The sequence below is a fragment of the Pholcus phalangioides genome, unplaced genomic scaffold, assembly GCF_987345545.1.
Source record: "Pholcus phalangioides strain wild (caught in Gottingen) unplaced genomic scaffold, Ppha-v1.0 ptg000017l_1, whole genome shotgun sequence".
NCBI classification, from domain to species: domain Eukaryota; kingdom Metazoa; phylum Arthropoda; class Arachnida; order Araneae; family Pholcidae; genus Pholcus; species Pholcus phalangioides.
In genome coordinates this window covers 335,186-353,439 of record NW_028301610.1, presented here as the reverse complement: position 1 = coordinate 353,439, position 18,254 = coordinate 335,186, and the positions used below count along the sequence as shown (strand labels likewise).

The 18,254-nt window shown below is 38.3% G+C and overlaps 1 protein-coding gene across 1 annotated transcript in view; it reads right to left on the bottom strand.

The window, feature by feature from the left end:
• The window catches only part of LOC149072088 (uncharacterized), a 265,882-nt gene extending 251,903 nt beyond the window's left edge, over nucleotides 1-13,979 (bottom strand). Inside the window, exon 1 of the mRNA XM_089246588.1 lies at nucleotides 13,832-13,979. The gene's annotated coding sequence lies outside the window, so the exon portion shown is untranslated. The remainder of the gene's footprint in view (nucleotides 1-13,831) is intronic.
• Nucleotides 13,980-18,254: the final 4,275 nt, after the last annotated feature.

Here is an 18,254-nt window from a genome sequence, read left to right as displayed (position 1 = left end):
ATTTTTTTCGAAGAGGTTTTGTGACAATTACCTGAACCTTTTTCAAGTCGATTTTCTCAACACCCTCAAACCGTCAGTCGGTTAATGGACGATAACGCCAGGCCACATAGAGCTCTTCTGCTCGACGATTTTCTAGAGAGTGAGGATATTCGCCGGATGGATTGGCCAGATCTCCAGACCTTAACCCTATAGAGCAGTGTTTCCCAAAGTGGGCAGTATCGCTCCCTGGTGGGCGATGGAAAGGTCCAAGGGGGCGATAGAAGCCACGGGTATAACATAGGATCCTATGGGTTCGCTTGTGTTTGGGGGCGATGAGAGAAAAATTTCTCTGAAGAAGGGGGCGATGGAACCAAAAGTTTGGGAAACTATGCTATAGAGCATGTCTGGGACGCTCTGGGTAGGGCAATTGCAACTCGCAACCCCCCTCCGGGAACCATCCAGGGAATGAAAACAGCGTTGCTGAACGAGTGGGACCAATTGCCACAGGAAATGATAAACTGCCTTATTTCAAGTATGAAATCACGCTGCGATATCTGTATATCTGTAAGAGGGGACCATACCCCCTATTAACCCATCTATTAACCCATTTTTTTGTTTATTCTGCAACCGCTGTTTCATACCTTCCGACTACAACGAGTGTGTAATACACACGATGATCATGCGTGTGTATTACAATTATTGAATGGTTATTTGTTTTGTATTGTATCAATGTATGTACATATCAAATTTCATTAAAATCAGTACAGTAGTTCTAGAGATAATCGACCAAGTCTGCAAATTCTCTTCATTTCTTACACCAGTGTATCACTATAATTACAACTATGAATAAGAATATTCACCTCATGGTTGTTTTACTTTCTTGATAAAGTGATCCTCAAATATGTTCAAGCAAGGGCGTCGGAAGCGTTTCGAATCTGTGGGTGCCCATCTTGAGATTCATGTAGGAAATTTCGATTTTTGAATCAATTCTGTGGGTGCTCGGACCCATTCTACAAACTTCCGTGAGTGCTCGAGCACCCACAGCACCCCCGGCTCCGACGCCACTGTGTTCAAGGGATCCTGTATGATCTGTCCAGGGAATTTGTTAATGTTAATAAACATCCATGCCCGAATCGGGGTTCGAACCGACACTTCCGCAGTAAAACGCTAGCTCCCAAACTATTCCACTGCAAGACGGCAAATACTAAACGTTGATTAAATTGTTTGCCCATTCAAACGTTTTATTTCGTTATTTTAAATGTACTTCGTGGAATCCATTTTTGTCCACTGCAATTCAGAGTAATGCTTCGTTTCCTGCCATTGGCGTTTTTTTAGTGATTTCTGTAAAAGTTTTCAACTTTGCTTACATTTGGCGTCATTTATGGCGATGATTGGCGATGTCCCGTATTTTACCCGTATTCGAAATCCTGCGTTCCGGTATTTTTCTCGAAGAAATTTGGTCAGCCTAAATGTGCAATAAAACTTAGCGACGCGGTTTTTACAATCTACCAAAATTACGTGAATTCTTTGGATAGCAATGAAATAATTTTCCTCAGCTTTGGGAGCTTACGTCAGTGGTGAAATAATTGACGTTATGTGTCTCATCAGGTCCGTAGCCAGAAATTTCATTCGAAGGGGGATCACTTTCATTTCGTGGGGAGGGACTAAAGTGATAGAAAACTGGTTCCAAAGTTTTTTACGTCGCGGGGCACTTTTCAGAATTGTTATCATTGAGCACTAATTTTGACAACATTTACACGTTAGTGCCATGTATAAAATACAGTAATTGTGATAAATCTTGTGATTATGCATAATTGCCGGTTATTATGCACAATAATTTCATCCGTTTTGATCGGTGATTATGCATAGTAACCGATATAAATCCGGCGATTACGCGTAATTACAGATTTATGCCGTTTTGTTTACAGTAACATATAAAATGTATTCCACGAAAAATATAAATATAAAAAACTATATTAAATTCTAATCGTATAAATTGAATATTTTATACCGCCCCTAAACAGATCCCTTCTCCAGAAAGCTAGAGATTAAGGTTTCCCTGAAAAATCGAAGAAAACTGTGTGAAATTTTAATTTGACGACACCGCCCCTCGAGGGATCCCTTCTCAAGAGAGCGAAAGAGAAACGTTTCCGGGAAAAAATGGCGAAAATTCTGTGAAATTTTAATTCGATGAAATTGTAATATTTTATACCGCCCCTCAACAGATATTTTTTCACGAGAGCGAAAGGGAAACGTTTCCGGGAAAAAATGACGAAAATTCTGTGAAATTTCAATTCGATGAAATTGTAATATTTTATATACCGCCCCTCAACAGATCCCTTTTCACGAAAGGGAAACGTTTCCGGGAAAAAATGGTGAAAATTCTGTGAAATTTTAATTCGATGAAATTGTAATATTTTATACCGCCCCTCAACAGATCTTTTTTCACGAGAGCGGAAGGGAAACGTTTCCGGGAAAAAATGACGAAAATTCTGTGAAATTTTAATTTTATGTATCATTTTATACCGCCCCTAAAGAGATTTGTTGGAAGAAGATATTTCATCCTTTGCCTGGATTGTGTTTAGGCATTCTATAGAATGACTAGTAGTCATTCTATAGAATGCCTAGGCAAAGTATAGAATAAAACCGGTATTTCATACTTTGCCTGAAACGCCAGGCATTGTATAGAATGCCTGGATTTCATACTTTGCCGGTAACATATACACATGATAAAATATTATACAATGCCCATAAAGAAAACTTATGGTTGTCTTATTGTAAGTATGGATAGATTCTCGATTTACCCCAACATGTTTATCGTATTTCTTTTTAAACGTGTCAATTGTGTTACAATTTACTCTACCTCCGGGGGTAAGCTATTCCATTTATTAACAACCCTATTAGAGAAAAATCCCCTCCGACACCGTAGCCTTGCATTGTTCCTCACCAATCGATACTGGTGACCCCTTGTAAAAGCAGTCGATTGGCGGTGTCCTATCCATCCCATTGAAAATTTTGAACACTTCGATCATATCTCCTCGACACCTGCGTTCATCCAATGTAAACATATTCAAAAAATGAAGTCTCTCTTCATGATTCAAGCCACATGTGCAAATAAGGACACGCGTAGCTCTTCTCTGCACCCCTCTGTAATATTTTATACCACCCCTCAACAGATCTTTTTTCACGAGAGCGAAAGGGAAACGTTTCCAGGAAAAAATGACGAAAATTCTGTGAAATTTTAATTTTATGAATTATTTTATACCGCCTCTAAAGAGATTTGTTGGAAGAAGATATTCCATACTCATTCTATAGAATGCCTAGGCACGACCACGCATTGTATAGAATGCCTGGATTTCATACTTTGCCGGTAACATATATATTGATTATAATTTTTGTTAACTGCATTTTTAATTGGGTTGCTATATTTTTCAAATATATGACATCCATATTTTTATCAGCCACCTCATGGGCATTTGCCTGTTGTGGCGTTGTATTTGTATTACGAGTATGCCTTCTAGAACCCTAATTTTTCCCGTAATGCTTCGACGTCGAGTTCCAACCTTGCCTTATCCAAGCACCCTTTACAATTGAAACTAACAGCTACTATACCCTTAGATCAGGGAAAGCTCCCGTCGCAAGCTCTACACAACACTAGTCGAGGTCGAGGCATACTAACACTTTATTGCTAATACTAGAGAATAATTAAAAAAGGAAAATGAGAAATGTTAACAGGAAATTAAAATATCGTAAAATATGTTACAATGCGAAATATACGTAAGAGATTGTACGAAAAAATTAAGTAAAATGCTCAACGAAAAATAAAATACATATGTACATAAAGAATACAAAACACACCCGAAAAAAGTATCAAGTTATAAAGTACAATTTATACTTATTAGAATTAGCTATTTTTATTCATTAACACTAAAACAACAGGCCCAAATGGGGAAAAAATTATTGAGAGTACCCGGAAAAAGTATACACACTGTTTGCTAACACTAACGTCCAAAAACCCCACGAATTTATATTAAAAAAAACACATATCTGGCGAAAATACAATGAAAATGAAATGAGAGCGAGAAAAAAAAGAAAATTAAAATAACTGAGAGCAAAATAAAAAAAACCACTTATCTCGCAACTCCAACGATGTGCTAGAAAAATAAAAAAAAACCGCAGAATATATATGACCGAGAAATGAAAAATACGTTAAGTAAAACTGACGAGAACGAAGAAAAACACAAAGAAAGACACAAAATGGCGCACCGACGTGACAGGTCTTCTGTAATCCCCCGTAGTGGTTTCGGATAAAATTTCTACTATTGGTCGGTGAGCGGAGCGTGATAAAAGCATGTCCGGTCCCCACCACGGCGAAGACGACAATGATAATAAATCTTTCAAGATTGATAATAATAAATATTTGATAATAATAAATATTTATTTGCATATGGGGCCAGACCCATGCAAGGATGGCGTACAATTAGAAAAGAAAACCATGATTCATTAATATGCTCATAACCAACTCACATAACAATTCAGTGGGAAAAAATCGACCATCAATATAGAAGAAATAGTTTTCCAATTTGATCTTCGGATAAGTTCAATATTTTGAAAATGAAATTTTGTCTGCTGGGATTTCGGAAAATACACGATTTTAAAAGTATTCTTCTTTGTAGTGAGTATTCGAAAATAGTATTCGAAATAGTGAGTATTCGAATAAAATATGAAATGTGTCAAAAAAATTATTGAAATTACTGCTGCAATTAGGGCAATTCTGGTTAGGATTTAATATGACATATCCACTAGGTAAACGCAAAATCCCACCATCTGTTCTAATTTGAAAAATTAGGCGTTTCCATGACAAAGGTATTTTAAAAAGCAGATAATTTTCAGATGTGAGACTGGAAAAAGTCTCGTGGTAGAGTGAGCATATCTTGTTGACCTATGAATTGAAAGATCGTTTTGAGTTGTTAGGTCTATGTATCTGGAAATGACCGTAGGAAAATGTTTTTGGAGCGCAGCCGGTTGCAGGTCCCAAAGGAATGGGAGCCCAGTTATACGGAGTAAACTCAAAATATTAAAGGCCCAATTACAGCTGTTATTCAGTAGGGGGGGGGGGGGGAGAGGACGTTTCAACAGGGCATTGTAACAGATTTTGGCGAGTTTGTTATCTGGAAGCATTAAAATTTTGTACCACAAAAAAGTGTATTTTTTAGAAGAGTCACAGATATTGGACGTCTGGTGGATTCAAGTACAATTACAGGACAATATCTGAACATTTGTATGTTCGGCATCATTCTTGCAGATGTGTGTGATAATTCTACAGGTGATATTTTTACTTTAGATTTCGATTTCCGTGTGATTCTGAATTATCCTTAATTTATGGACATGAGTGTACTTCGTTCGTTTCTGAGAACACATACTAAATCGTTACAATGACTGCTAGAGGTTTTTACCACTGGTTATAAATAACGGGTCCAATGGTCGAAGGTGGTTTTCTATAATATTGCCCGGAAATTCCTAATCACTCACAATTATTCCCTTTTGAAGTTATGCGGCTTGGTCAATGGCGAGTAGCACAGATGTTTTTCCAGTCTCCAAGGAACGTGGGATACCGAGTGGATGGCATTATTTCCTTCAGGACATTTTCTGTGGTGCCGACAATGGCAAACCGTGAACATGCAAACAATAGGGTCATCTGGTTGTCAACGGAGAGCCCCGAAGCAGTAGTATATTTTAAGGGAAAAGCACGGAGAATATGGAAAAACGCTCCCAAACCCTGCTGTATTGTTTGGCTGGGACCTGACTACGGCGTGGTTGCACGCGGTTGAGGTTGGGGGGGGGGAAGGCATCATCTATAGTTTTATTCTGTCAACGCACAGATACAACTGCAACCGCTGAGCGCGGTTTTTTCAACCGAGAAAATCCACATTTTTTGGGACGGTTGGCGTAACCGGAATGCTGCCATCATGTATTGCAAAGGCTTGAGCTCCCTGATGACGGTTCGGCTGGACCTGCGGTTGCTCTCTTCCATTGTCTATTAAGTGGTTTGACAAGGAGGGTGATGGGATTTCGGATGCACTGGACAAAGGAATTGCTCTCCTTCTCAGGCTGCCATAAAAAAATGAGAGGAGAAGACAAATTCGAGGAACTGTATGGTGAAGTTCCATGCGACGGAAACTAATTCTTTGTTTGGCGCTTTTGCACTGATAACAATAAAAAAAAACAATGAAGAAAAAATTAAATTTTTCTAACTAGTGAAATGTTTTTGCTTTCCTACATGAGCATACATTGAAACTCGGTTATAATGACATTCATAAACTAACGTGATTACGCTAAAACCGACATGTATATTTTAGAACACTTGAATGAAATGCATTGGATCCCGATTATAACGTGTTAGCAAAAAACCAATTAGTTACCTCTGCCAAAAGAGTACAAATTACCACGGGCCCAACCATTTATAATAAATTCATAAAAAATTAGAAGTAAAAATAATCAGACATCTGAAGGAATATATTTTTATATTTGCAAATTCTCCATATCAAACTTTTGAAACATTTATTAAAAGCCTAAGTATGAACCGGGGATGAAATATGTCCCTAAGAGCTGCATTGTGTGTTTTGCTTTCATTATTGTCTTTTTGTTATTTATTTTTGTATCGTATATGAATGTGGCTGTCTATCTGTTGTTTTTGCAATGAAAAAAACCCCATCTAGGCCAGCTGTTCTCAACCGGTGCTCCGTGGGAACTCCCAAGGGCTCCGCGGCCCTCGAGGAAAATAAAAAAAGAACCAGTAAATTTGAAAAAAATAATTATTAATATTTTGAATAAAAATAAATCAGTAACTTTGATGAATAAATAAAAAATAGGCCTACGGGGCTCCGCCATAGAAATTATATACTGGAAAGGGCTCCGTGGGTCGAAAAAGATTGAGAACCGCTGATTTAGACAAAACGTTGTATGCGGGTAATATCGAAGAGTGCACTAAAACAATTTTCACACCTACCGTTCTTTTCAAGCAGTTTTTAATTTACATACACACACAAAGTCGCAACTAGGGAGAGCGGGTCCACTGTATCGAGTGCTGAACTAGAGGGGGTGCCGAATTGCCCCTTTAACCACTCCTTCTAACCTTTCCTTACACGGGGACGCCAAAAGCTTGCTAGCTCCAGTTAAAAAAGTATCCAGCTGCGGCCCTGTATGTACCTTAAACCTTGCAACATACATACTGATGAACAGGGCCACAACGACATGCGTGGTCAGCCGGGGCAAGCACGCATTTTGGCGCCCCCTTTTAATATTGAAGGAGAGATGAAGGGTTAACATTTGCGCTCCTGTCTGGCTCGGAGTTCGGGGGCATCAGTCAGTGCCGTCTTAACTCATGGGCCCACCCGAGCACGGCCCGGGTGCCTCAAGAGAAGGGGGGCCTCCCAAAAATGAGATACGATTGAAATTTTCAAGGATTTACCATGTAGGGCCTCCTAAAAACCATTTGGCCCGGGGGGGGGCCCATAATACTCTTAAGACGACCCTGGCACCAGGCTCACCTGCTCCTCTCTAGTTGCGGCCCTGATGCCGTATGTACAGGGTGTTAAGCGGGCCGGGGTAGCAAGTTCAGAGGGGCGGCAAATTTGAGTAATTCGTCGTCAAGAACTTTAAATTATAACGTGAATGGGGGCAGAGCAATTCGAATAGCCAGCACGTGGCGAAGCCATAAATCTGTGTCTGGAAACGGATTTAGTGTGAAGCATGTAAATAATTTCGTATAAGGACATTACGTTCCCTTCGTGTCATCGCATCATCTGGAAAAAATCATCTGATAACTGATCGGGAGAAATGATAAACGAAGAAGTTTTTATGACGTTTTTCGTTACCACGGTTCTTCGTGTTCATCACAACGAATTTACTAATCCTCCGTTGATGGATGTTCTTAGTATTATTATACAGCGTTATATCATGTGTGATTGAATAAATTAAAAAAAAAATTACATTAAACGAAAATATCATATGTTCCAGTGGTTGCCAATTTTTTTGTGAGCTAATGTCCCTTTGTACCGTATTTCCTTCTCGTGCTGCCCCCCCCATCTTTCCCCAGGACCTTCTACCCCGGGTGGGGCACTGTTTCACTTGTTGGTCGAAAATTGAACTGCAGCTTAATCCCATTATAGCAAACTTCCAAGAGACCGGAGAAATCACTTCGTTACAACGAAATTTCCTTGTAAAGGAATTCCAGGTTGTTGCCGTTGTGCCTATGTAAACTGTTGTGGGAGGTTAGAAAAGTTTTCGTTAGAACGAGATTTTCACTGTAACGGTATTCGTTAAAACGGGGTTAGACTGTATTTGTTTTACTTCATAAATCTCCCCCATGGTCTCATTGAGATATCCTGAAAATTTGGATGTACTCGGTTAAGCAGTTTTTGAGGAAAAACTACTCGAAGTACGAGAACTTAAACTGTAATCACCCATTATGTAATTATTTACACTCTAAACCGGAGGTCCTCAACCTTTTTCTAGTCGTGAGCACTGGCTGTACCCATCATCGAAAGGAGAGCACCCTTACAAGTTTGGCCATACGTATGCATGAAAAATTAGGATGATTTTAATCCTCGAATGCAATTTGAACGAGGTAATTTGATTGAAACGTCGATCGAATTCTAGCAAGCAATTATTGGACAGGAGCTTCGAGAACTCCAGTTGCTTCAGGTAGCACCGTGGTGCTCGCGAGCAACAGGTTGAAGATGCCTGCTCTAAACCATTATACTACATCTGGTCATGTAGGCCCTATGTGAACAAGAAGCCCAGGGTCACGCGAATATGGGTGGCTTTAAGATGGCCTTGGTTCCACGAACAGCTTTGCTGAGTTCGCAAAGTAGTCCCTTCCCCCCCCCCCTTCTTTCTGATGTACACCCCAAACCAAAAACAGAAGTTCTCGAGGTGTGGGTCGCTTTCTCTGGGAATGTTCGGCATTGTCGCTCGGAAGGACGTCACGACGACTTTGCATTGCCGTGAACCCCTGCAGTGCTTTGGAATGGCTCTTGCTATTCTTACGAGCAGGCCGAAGAAGCCGCGAGTGGCTAAAGTTTCAAGAACCCCTGCCAAGGTCTTCCAAACGGGTATACCAGTCGGTAACCGTTTTTCAGTTTGTTTGCCTTCATCCGGATTTCTGAGAATTATAAGAAAGACCATTATCTATTTTAAGGGCAATAGACCTGTTGGGAAAAGTCATAAAATTTAGATACTGTACTTCCATTTAAGCCCAATTGACTAGCTTTCCATGCACGCCATTGGGAAAACGAATGGTCTTTTAAAAAAAGGGACTTCGCGAAACATAAAACAAATTTCGTGGAACCTGTCAACTCGGACATCTCTTACATGGGGCAACTTTGAAAGGCACCGTCTTAATCCTACAACACAGAATGTGGGCAATACCGAACGGCGTAATTTAATTGTAATGGAACCGTAGAGGTGTGCACTTCAGACAGGTTTTGGTATCAGTAAGCCAATCTGAAGCCGCAGCTACGATTATTATTGGAACGCGTGAGGGCGCTTGCACAGTGTTGCAGTACATTACTAATCATATTTTATCCATCTCATTTCTTATTTACCAGTTCCATCAGTCAGCTGTGTCAACGAAATTTTTTTGTGCCACCATGTCTTCAGCAGATTCTGATTCGTTAATGGCTAGCGATAGTTATTCCGAAAAAATCATAAGCGCGGTTGAAAAAAGACCGGCTTTATATGACAAAAATATGTTATTTAAATAGTTTTTTTATAATATATGTTATTTAAATAGTTTTTTTATAATATATGTTATTTAAATAAATTATGATGATTCCAGTCATGATATATAAAAAAATTTGTGCGATTTGGTCACGAATCGTAAAAGCATCAAAAATGGGTCAACTTGTAGGTTGTCTTTCTTCAACTTTGAATTAATTTCAAACGGCAAATATTGTTACAGAAAATTAAATTCCATTACATGATTATTTTTATTAGTATATACAGTAAAACCCCTCCTTCTTGTGAACACGGACAGGACAAAAAAATTAAATCCATGTAAAATGGGTGACCGTTAAAAAGAGGTTTGAAATTCATACTTTTATATATTATACAACTGTAAATTATTATTTGTCCGTAAAAGAGGGAGTACCTGTTAAGAGGGGGTTTTACTGCAATGCAGCTTATGAGCACGAATGCGCATGCTAACTGGAGCCAACTTCAGCTTGGCGAAAATAATTTAGCCAATCCCGAGATGTCACGTGACATTAAAAAATAAAAAAACCCTGGTTGGTAACAGCAGTGTGTGTTTCACGCGAAATTCCACGGTTGCTGATAAGATCAACCGTGCCAGCCAAACCGTAGTGTTGACAGTAGTGGTCTCGTGAAGACAGATACTCAAAAATACGAAAAGAAAAAAAATACTAGTTTCGAGGGGAGGGAGGACAAGAGACATGTTTCCCTTTCTTTGGGTCTAGCAACAAAACGAAGGATTTTCAGTGCGATAAGGGGAAGAGGGATCCTATAATTGCGGCTGGAAGCCTTTGTTCTGGAACTCTAGAGGAGGGTTTTCATCTTTCCCCTTGTATGATTTTTAGACTGAAAAATTAAAATAATATGTACCATAATAGAGTGAAATATACCAATTAGTTATTCATGGAAATGCTTTGAAAAATGAAAGGGTAATGAATATATTCCCATGGCCCGGTACGATTGATGTCACGGCTCGGCGGTAGAGAAACACTGCTATACAGGATGTTCTGTTATTGGACCGACAAAACTCTGAGGGTTGTTAGTAGGTATCAAGAGAAAAAAAATTGCAACGGAACATGGTGTCACAAACCATGTTGAGAGGGTGAAAATCCCAAAAAACGCATGCAGGTTCTGAGTCCAGAAGAGACGAAAGGTGGATATCAGTTGATCGCTGAATGCGTTCGTGGGTTCACTCACCATATCTCACGTAAGCAGCGTCGCGAAACGCATGCGCTGGGGTAGGATCACGTGCTGCAGATGGCGTAAATTAGCGATATTGCGGTAGTCAGCAGGTAGTGGCATGTTCGAGCGCGATTTACGATGCAAACTGCGACCACGAAAATTATGATTTTGTGCTATATTTACCCGAAAGAGAAAGTAGTGATTCCGGAAGTGACTAGTCTGAATCATACTGACGAAAGGAAAGACAAAGATGTATTTTTTTAATTGTATATTCTTTATAAGTAAATTTGAAATTTTAATAGTGCCCTTGTTCTCCCTCGATAGTGCAAATTTACAGTGGCATAATATTACATGTTATCCATAGCATGAGCGAACAACTAAATCAAGTGAACAAAAAAGACCGTGGTATACATATAAAAAAGTATACATAATCAACATGAAATACGATGAATCGTGTCATGATCGTACGATGTGATGATGTAAATGCAATGTTTATCTATATTTTTTTCATGGTAAATCTTGTTTAACAGTTATCTTCTAATTTTTCATATTTATAGTTGGAAAATCCTTTTATGGACACTTTTTATGCTTAAGAAAACTCAAATTTCTTCAAAATTAACAAATTGGTCATGTGAGATAATGCTTGTTATTTTTTATTGCAAAAAACTAGTGTGATATTAGTGTATATTGCACTAAAACGAAGCAGCAGTCAAAATCACTGCCAGCGGCCGGCCCTCCTAGTGTTAATCGGTTTCGTCAAATAAATCTTAAATTACTTTACAAATTTTTAATGAAATTTTAGTCGAATTTTAATTGGATTGATTGAATCGATTAACTCAATTAAGATTTTAACTGCGATCAATAATTGATCGATTCGAAACAGCATTAAATTTATATTAATTGTCTATGGGTCAAAGACTCGCACCGGCTGTCGCAATATTGGTGAGTATTCATTTTCAGTGCCGTGATAACCGTGGCTCATAGGCACTTGTACTATGAGTGCCGAGTTCGTCTGAATATACCTTAGAATCCTTCCTGTAGATAACGTTTGATGAACAGTGAACGAATTACGGACTACCGGGGCTTTATACTTACCATTCAATACTCCATGGTACCACTATCGAGTAAATTTAATACCGTTTTATACCGGTGAAAGTGAGCACTAGCGTAGTATTGAGAGCAATATTTCCCCTAAGATGTACGAAAATGTATTGAAAATGCTTCCTTGCACAGGAAATGACCAAATGAACTATTCGTGTATGTGACATATTGCCACACCCCGAACAGAAAAGAAACAGGTAAAAAAAACCGAAAAATATATATTGGAAAAAACAACACGCGTTGAGTATGAATCTGAGCGGATAAAGCATCGCATTCAATCACGTTTGCATGCCATTGATGATCAATATTTAAAAACTTAATCTAATACCGTTTAAGTATAATATTAAATCGTCTCTTTCAATATTATTCAGACTGCTGACGAGAAAATTATTTACTCCGGTATATCTCAAAAATGCACTGCCATATTTTTGAATATGCACATGTTTGTTCGAATTCATGTTAATATTATAAAATCAAATGTAAATGCAGGAAATAAAAAACAGCGGAAAAGTTTCTTTGTACAATATTCGAATGTAGCACAATGCGAAATAAACGTTTCAGTTGCGCGGATCCCTTCCCGAGCTGGACGTGGATTTTCACTCATAGGTTTTCATGTGAATTACATTAGGTTATATTTGTGCACCCTTCTAGTGAAAGGGAAATTCAACCGGATCGCCACCTAATTAATTACCTTCTTTTTTGATGTGAGAGTTTCAAGTCACACTGGTGTTAAACATATCGTCCTCCTCATGCTAGAAGCATGAATGTGAAATGTCCTTGGAAAAAAAAATAATGGGGGGAAATGACGTTTGAAGGGTTATTTATTCTATGTTACTCTATGGAAGTTATTTTCCTAAAATATTTTGTAACGTGTTTCAATAGGGAATTCACGTTTCAAGCAAAACTTGGACCCAAGCTGGTTGGATAGCAAAATAAGGTACCCAACCAGCTGGTAAAAAAAAGTGAAAATTTGCACAATTATAGTTCTAGCATGAGGGGGGGGGGCGATATGTGTCCGACACTTCTTTTCTACATAAAACATGGAAATAATATCAACTTAGATTAAAATTGATAAAAACTCTATTAACCTAGAGTTAGACTGCATTGCAACCAGTAATTTTATCTGTATTATAAATGTGTCATTTGATTGAAATCTCAAGTCAAATGAGTAACAGAATTCAACATTCCACTTAAAATGTGGTTAAAACTTATGTAAAAGTTCCTAAATAGTTTTTTTTTAATAATTGTTGCCAAATACAATAAAAATCCCTCTTTTGTGGACGCCGGAGGGACAGAAAAATTCACCGGTGAATTTGAGAGGGCTCTTATTTAGTTTGAAGAAAATGAACGTAATATACAGTATATATACTTTTTTTTGGCCGTAAAAAGAGGAATGAATGTATTTAAGTCGTTCCATACACTGTACAAACAGTAAATGCGTAAAAGCATAGAATATTGGGAATATGGGAAAGGTATCACGGGCTATGAGCAGAATTTTGAATTAATAGGTCCACGAGTGTTCATTCGAGGGGGGAGGGGAGAAATCACCATTTTAATATTCTTATATATATAATCAGTAAATACGTTTGCTATACTTTTACGATATTTTCATGCTTTGTTACCATATGCATTTTTTTCATACCAAATTTATATGCTGCTTTTGGCACTTGATTCATTGCAATCTTATTTCAAATGTCAAAATATGAATTTGATTCTTTTGTTATCGCGGAGTTTGAAGCAATTTCACGAGAGAGATTCACCTGAGTTTCTGTTATTTTGAATGTAATGCGAAGATAATATTTTACTTGAAACTTACCTGAGATTTTTAGTCTTTTCTGTTGAAAAAAAAAGTTATTTGTTGCGTTGAGCTGTTATTTTTGGTTCGAAGAGAAAAAGACGCGCGCGAGAGAAGACCTGATGCTGGAATTCAAGAATGAGTTCCTTTTATATTGACTGCTGATTGAATGTAGGTGGGAAGAAACTTGTGTTGTTCTCGAAACCGAAAAAGGCGGCACACATTGTTGAGGTGAAGCTCCTCCCACGATCATGCGCACAGTCTGGCGGCGAGAAGAAAATCGCTTTGTCAAAAAAACGTTTCAGAATCATTGTTTTCCTGAATTTTTATCCGCTCGATAATATACTCGTGTTACCAATCATCTTTATTACGATCTTTACAAAACGTGCTCTGATGAAACAAATGAGTTTCAAGAAATTGTCTGCTTAAATAAATAGTTAAATTTACACGAGTTCAATTCCTTCTTGACATCTACTTGTAGCTTATCGAGAGAGAGAGAGAGAAACAAACTTTCCCTATTAAAACAATGAGATCCCATAAATTCGTTCGGTGCTTCCAAAATATTAATATTTGTATAAAATTGTATCAACATTCCACAATGTGATATGTAGAATAAACTTGTTTTGCTAAAGATCACTCTTGCCTTGTTCAAAGTTTTCGTGTGTCATCTGATAGCTAAGTCGAAATTATTTACTCGCACTTTGGCATATTTTCAGCAGATACATTTTTCGGTCATTGCTTGGATTACAGTGATACCTCGGCAAACGAAGTAAATTCGTTCCGAAATCAACAATGATTCCCAAAGAGTGCCGCAGCACCCTGAAGTATATATAATAGAGAAATATTTATAGAGCAATGGTTCCGGACAGTGTTCCCGGCATTTTAGGGTTGCCCAGATGTGTCCGGAGATTATTCTACATTCGCGGCATCTGCGAGTCCTTTCTCTAGAGCAGTGGTTCATAAACTTTTTAGGTCATGGAACACATTTTAGGAAAAAATTTAGTACGCTCCCTAAGAACCGTAGAATAAATATCATCTGATCCTGGTGATTTGCTTGCATTATTTTTTATAAGTGTTACAACTTCTACATCTTCCATTTGAATATCGTTGAATTTATCACCCCATGACACACCTGCACTTTGGACATCATCTTCTCTTTTGAAAAATAATGTGAAAAAGTAATTGAAAGCACTACACATGCCTACATCGCTCTCTACCCTAGATCTTTCCATCGAGAAGAAGTGCAACTGTCGCCTAAAATCCATTGTTGATGTACTTCAGAAATGATTTTGGGTCAGCACCAATGTTACCTGCCAAACTAGAGATTCAACTTCCTTTTTGCTTTCCTCAATCCCCTTGTTTAATGTCCTACTTTCTTCAGTGAATGATGGCATCAGCTGTTTCACTTTTATACTCTCTAAATGCCTGATGAATATTACACAATTATCTGTGAACCAGAAAGAGTACAACAAACAAACGCACTTTTTACGAACAAAGGGCATAACGTCATGAAAAAAAACAGAATAGCTTGCCCTAAATTCTTTCCATTGAATTATCCCACCAACTGATTGCATCTGGTCTTTGAGAACTCCTGCCAATCTTTTTCTTAGAAGATCAAAGGTGGTTCTTCGAACACAAGGAACCATTCCTCTGTTATCAGCTTTATCCGAAGAAAAGTTACACAGAAAACTAATGCAACATGGTTACTAGAGGAAAACTCGTCCCCTATCGAAATATGTTTAACAAGATTTTTGGGACATTGAGAACTAAATTCAAAATAGAACTACCCCTAGTGGCTTCTAATAGCTGCTGATACAAAAATTATCTAGCATCAACTTAAGAAAAGCTTTTTTTAGCCAATAGGTTAACCCAATCGATACCCGGAATAATTAACACAAGTACAAGTCCACAACAGGCAAAATCCCCAAAGAGGTGGCTGAGAAAAAGATGCCCATAACAAATATTGATGTAAATAAAATATTACTAAAATACCGCAACCAAATTAAAAATGCAATTACAAAAAAATATAAACAATATATATACATGATGTAGGTGTGAATATTAAACACAATGCCCATAAAAATACTTATGATTGTCTGTGACTTTTTTCGGAGCAAGTGGAGATTTTTTCAAGAAAAGGAAGATATTAAATCTATCTTACAGACTACTTTAAAGAAGAAAAAAAGAAGATAAGCACTTTATACCACTCCAGTACATTGCTTACATTCGTATGAAACAACGCTATTTCCACATGTCATTTTTGTTTTTAATGTGTTTTTTTTTAATATTGGGTTTTTGAAATATACTTTTTGTTAATTTGTTTCTTTTTATTCGTGGATAACGAATTCAAAGTACTTGAAGCAATGTGGGTACAGATCACGAAAGCGTAGCTTTCATGGAAACCAGTATACTCCCAAGAGTGAAAGCAAGGACTTGGGGGTCTGGTCCCCCCCCCCCGAAATGTGAGAAAATGACCCAAAAAAGGGAAAAAGATGGCCAAATCCATTGTTCTGTCACTTTGGTCCCCCTCCCCCGAACGAAATTTCTGGCTACGCCCCTGAGTGAAAGGATGGACGACACAGCATCCACAAGTGCATCTGCAAAGAAACTGAACTTAAGTGTTCCTGGCTTCAAGACTCCACAAAGCCCTGCAACGTCGTCGATTGAAGGATATAGACTTATTGAAATATCACTATTTATTTCAAATTTAAAGAATTTGTTGTGCTGCAAAACTTGTCATGGTGAAATTCAGGGGCGTTGCCAGAAATTTCGTTCGGGGGGGGGGAACCAAAGTGACAGAACAATGGATTTGGCCATCTTTTTCCCTTTTTTCGGTCATTTTCTCACATTTCGGGGGGGGGGACCAGACCCCCAAGTCCCCCCTCCCTCGCTACGCCCTTGGTGAAATTGATGTAACAGAGGGTCAAATCAGAGGCTTTTAGAATCAAAGTTCATCATAAACTGTAGTAAATGTAAATATTTGAAGCCGATACGGTCTTCTCGAATGATTGGGAAGAACCATCATATTGCTGAGATAAACAGAAGAGCCATATATGCTATGCGCTCTTTGGGAAAAGGACTGGCGAGTCTAAAACATTCTGTGCGCCAATGAATCTTCCTTCACCTGTCACACAAAATGCGTATGATAAAATTACACAAATAAGATTAGAGATGCTTCTTCAAATGTGGCAATAATTTCTATGAAAGAAGCTGCTGAGAATGAAATCTGGAGAATGAATCTCTCACTGGATCCACAGAGATTTGTGTAAGTGGAGACGGTACATGGAAAACTAGGGCCATACTTCTCGGATTGGTGGCGCACAAAGCGATAAAGCCATAGACACCGAAATAATGTCAAGTTACTGTAAAAATTGTGAATTTTCTGCTTCAACTTCCCATGAATGTATTCAGAATCATTTGGGATCAGCAGGGAAGATGGAAGTTGACGGTATAAAGCGAATTTTCGAACGATCCATTGAGAGACAGGGTGTGAAATATGTGCTGATGAAATATTGGTGATGGTGATGCAAAGACATTTCTTGAAGTGAGTCGATGTAACCCCTATGGAAAAGATGTGCCAATCGCTAAAATAGAATGTGTGGGACATGTTCAAAAGCACATGGGAACTAGACTTCGCAAATTAAATACCGAAATGAAAGGAGTGAAACTTGAAGATGGGAAACCGCTCAGCGGAAAAGGACGTCTAACTGACAAACTTATCGATAAGTTATCATGTTGTTATGGAAATGTAATAAGAAATAACAGTGGCTCGTTACAAGATATGCGGAAAGCTGTCCGGGAAATTTACTGCCATACTTTTTCAACTGATGCTGAACCGATGCACTTCTTTTGTCCCCAAGGTTCAGACTGCTGGTGTAAGTACTAAAAATATAAACAGTCACCCAAAGGTCAAGTACATCAGTATCATCATAGGAACCCTATTCCTCCAACAATTGCAAAACACATCAAAAAGGTTTTTTATACATTTATCAGCACCTGAACTTCTAAAGAGATGTTTGGGTGCTAAAACTCAAAACAACGAGTCGCTAAACAACGTAATTTGGAAATTTTGCCCTAAAGTGTCAGGATGTGGGCGAAAAATAGCAGACATTGCAGTCAATGAAGCTGTAATAAGTTTTAATGAGGGAGCAACTGCTAGGGCAAAGATTCTGAGTGGACTAGGAAATGGAGCCTGGTTGCTTTTTTCATACAGCAGCTACGAAAGCAGATCAGCAGCGTGTGCGAGTTGCTGAAAGACGTGCTGACTCTTGGCCACATTAGAGGCCAGGAGAGTAAGACGAATGCAAATTTCGCGTTAAAAAACTGTGAACGCGATTTACGCAGAATGTAGTTTTTGGAGTTTATCCGTAAGATAAAAGAAAAACTATTGGACTAAATTTGCTGAAATTTTGCAAGAATGTTTATATAACATATACTAATAGAA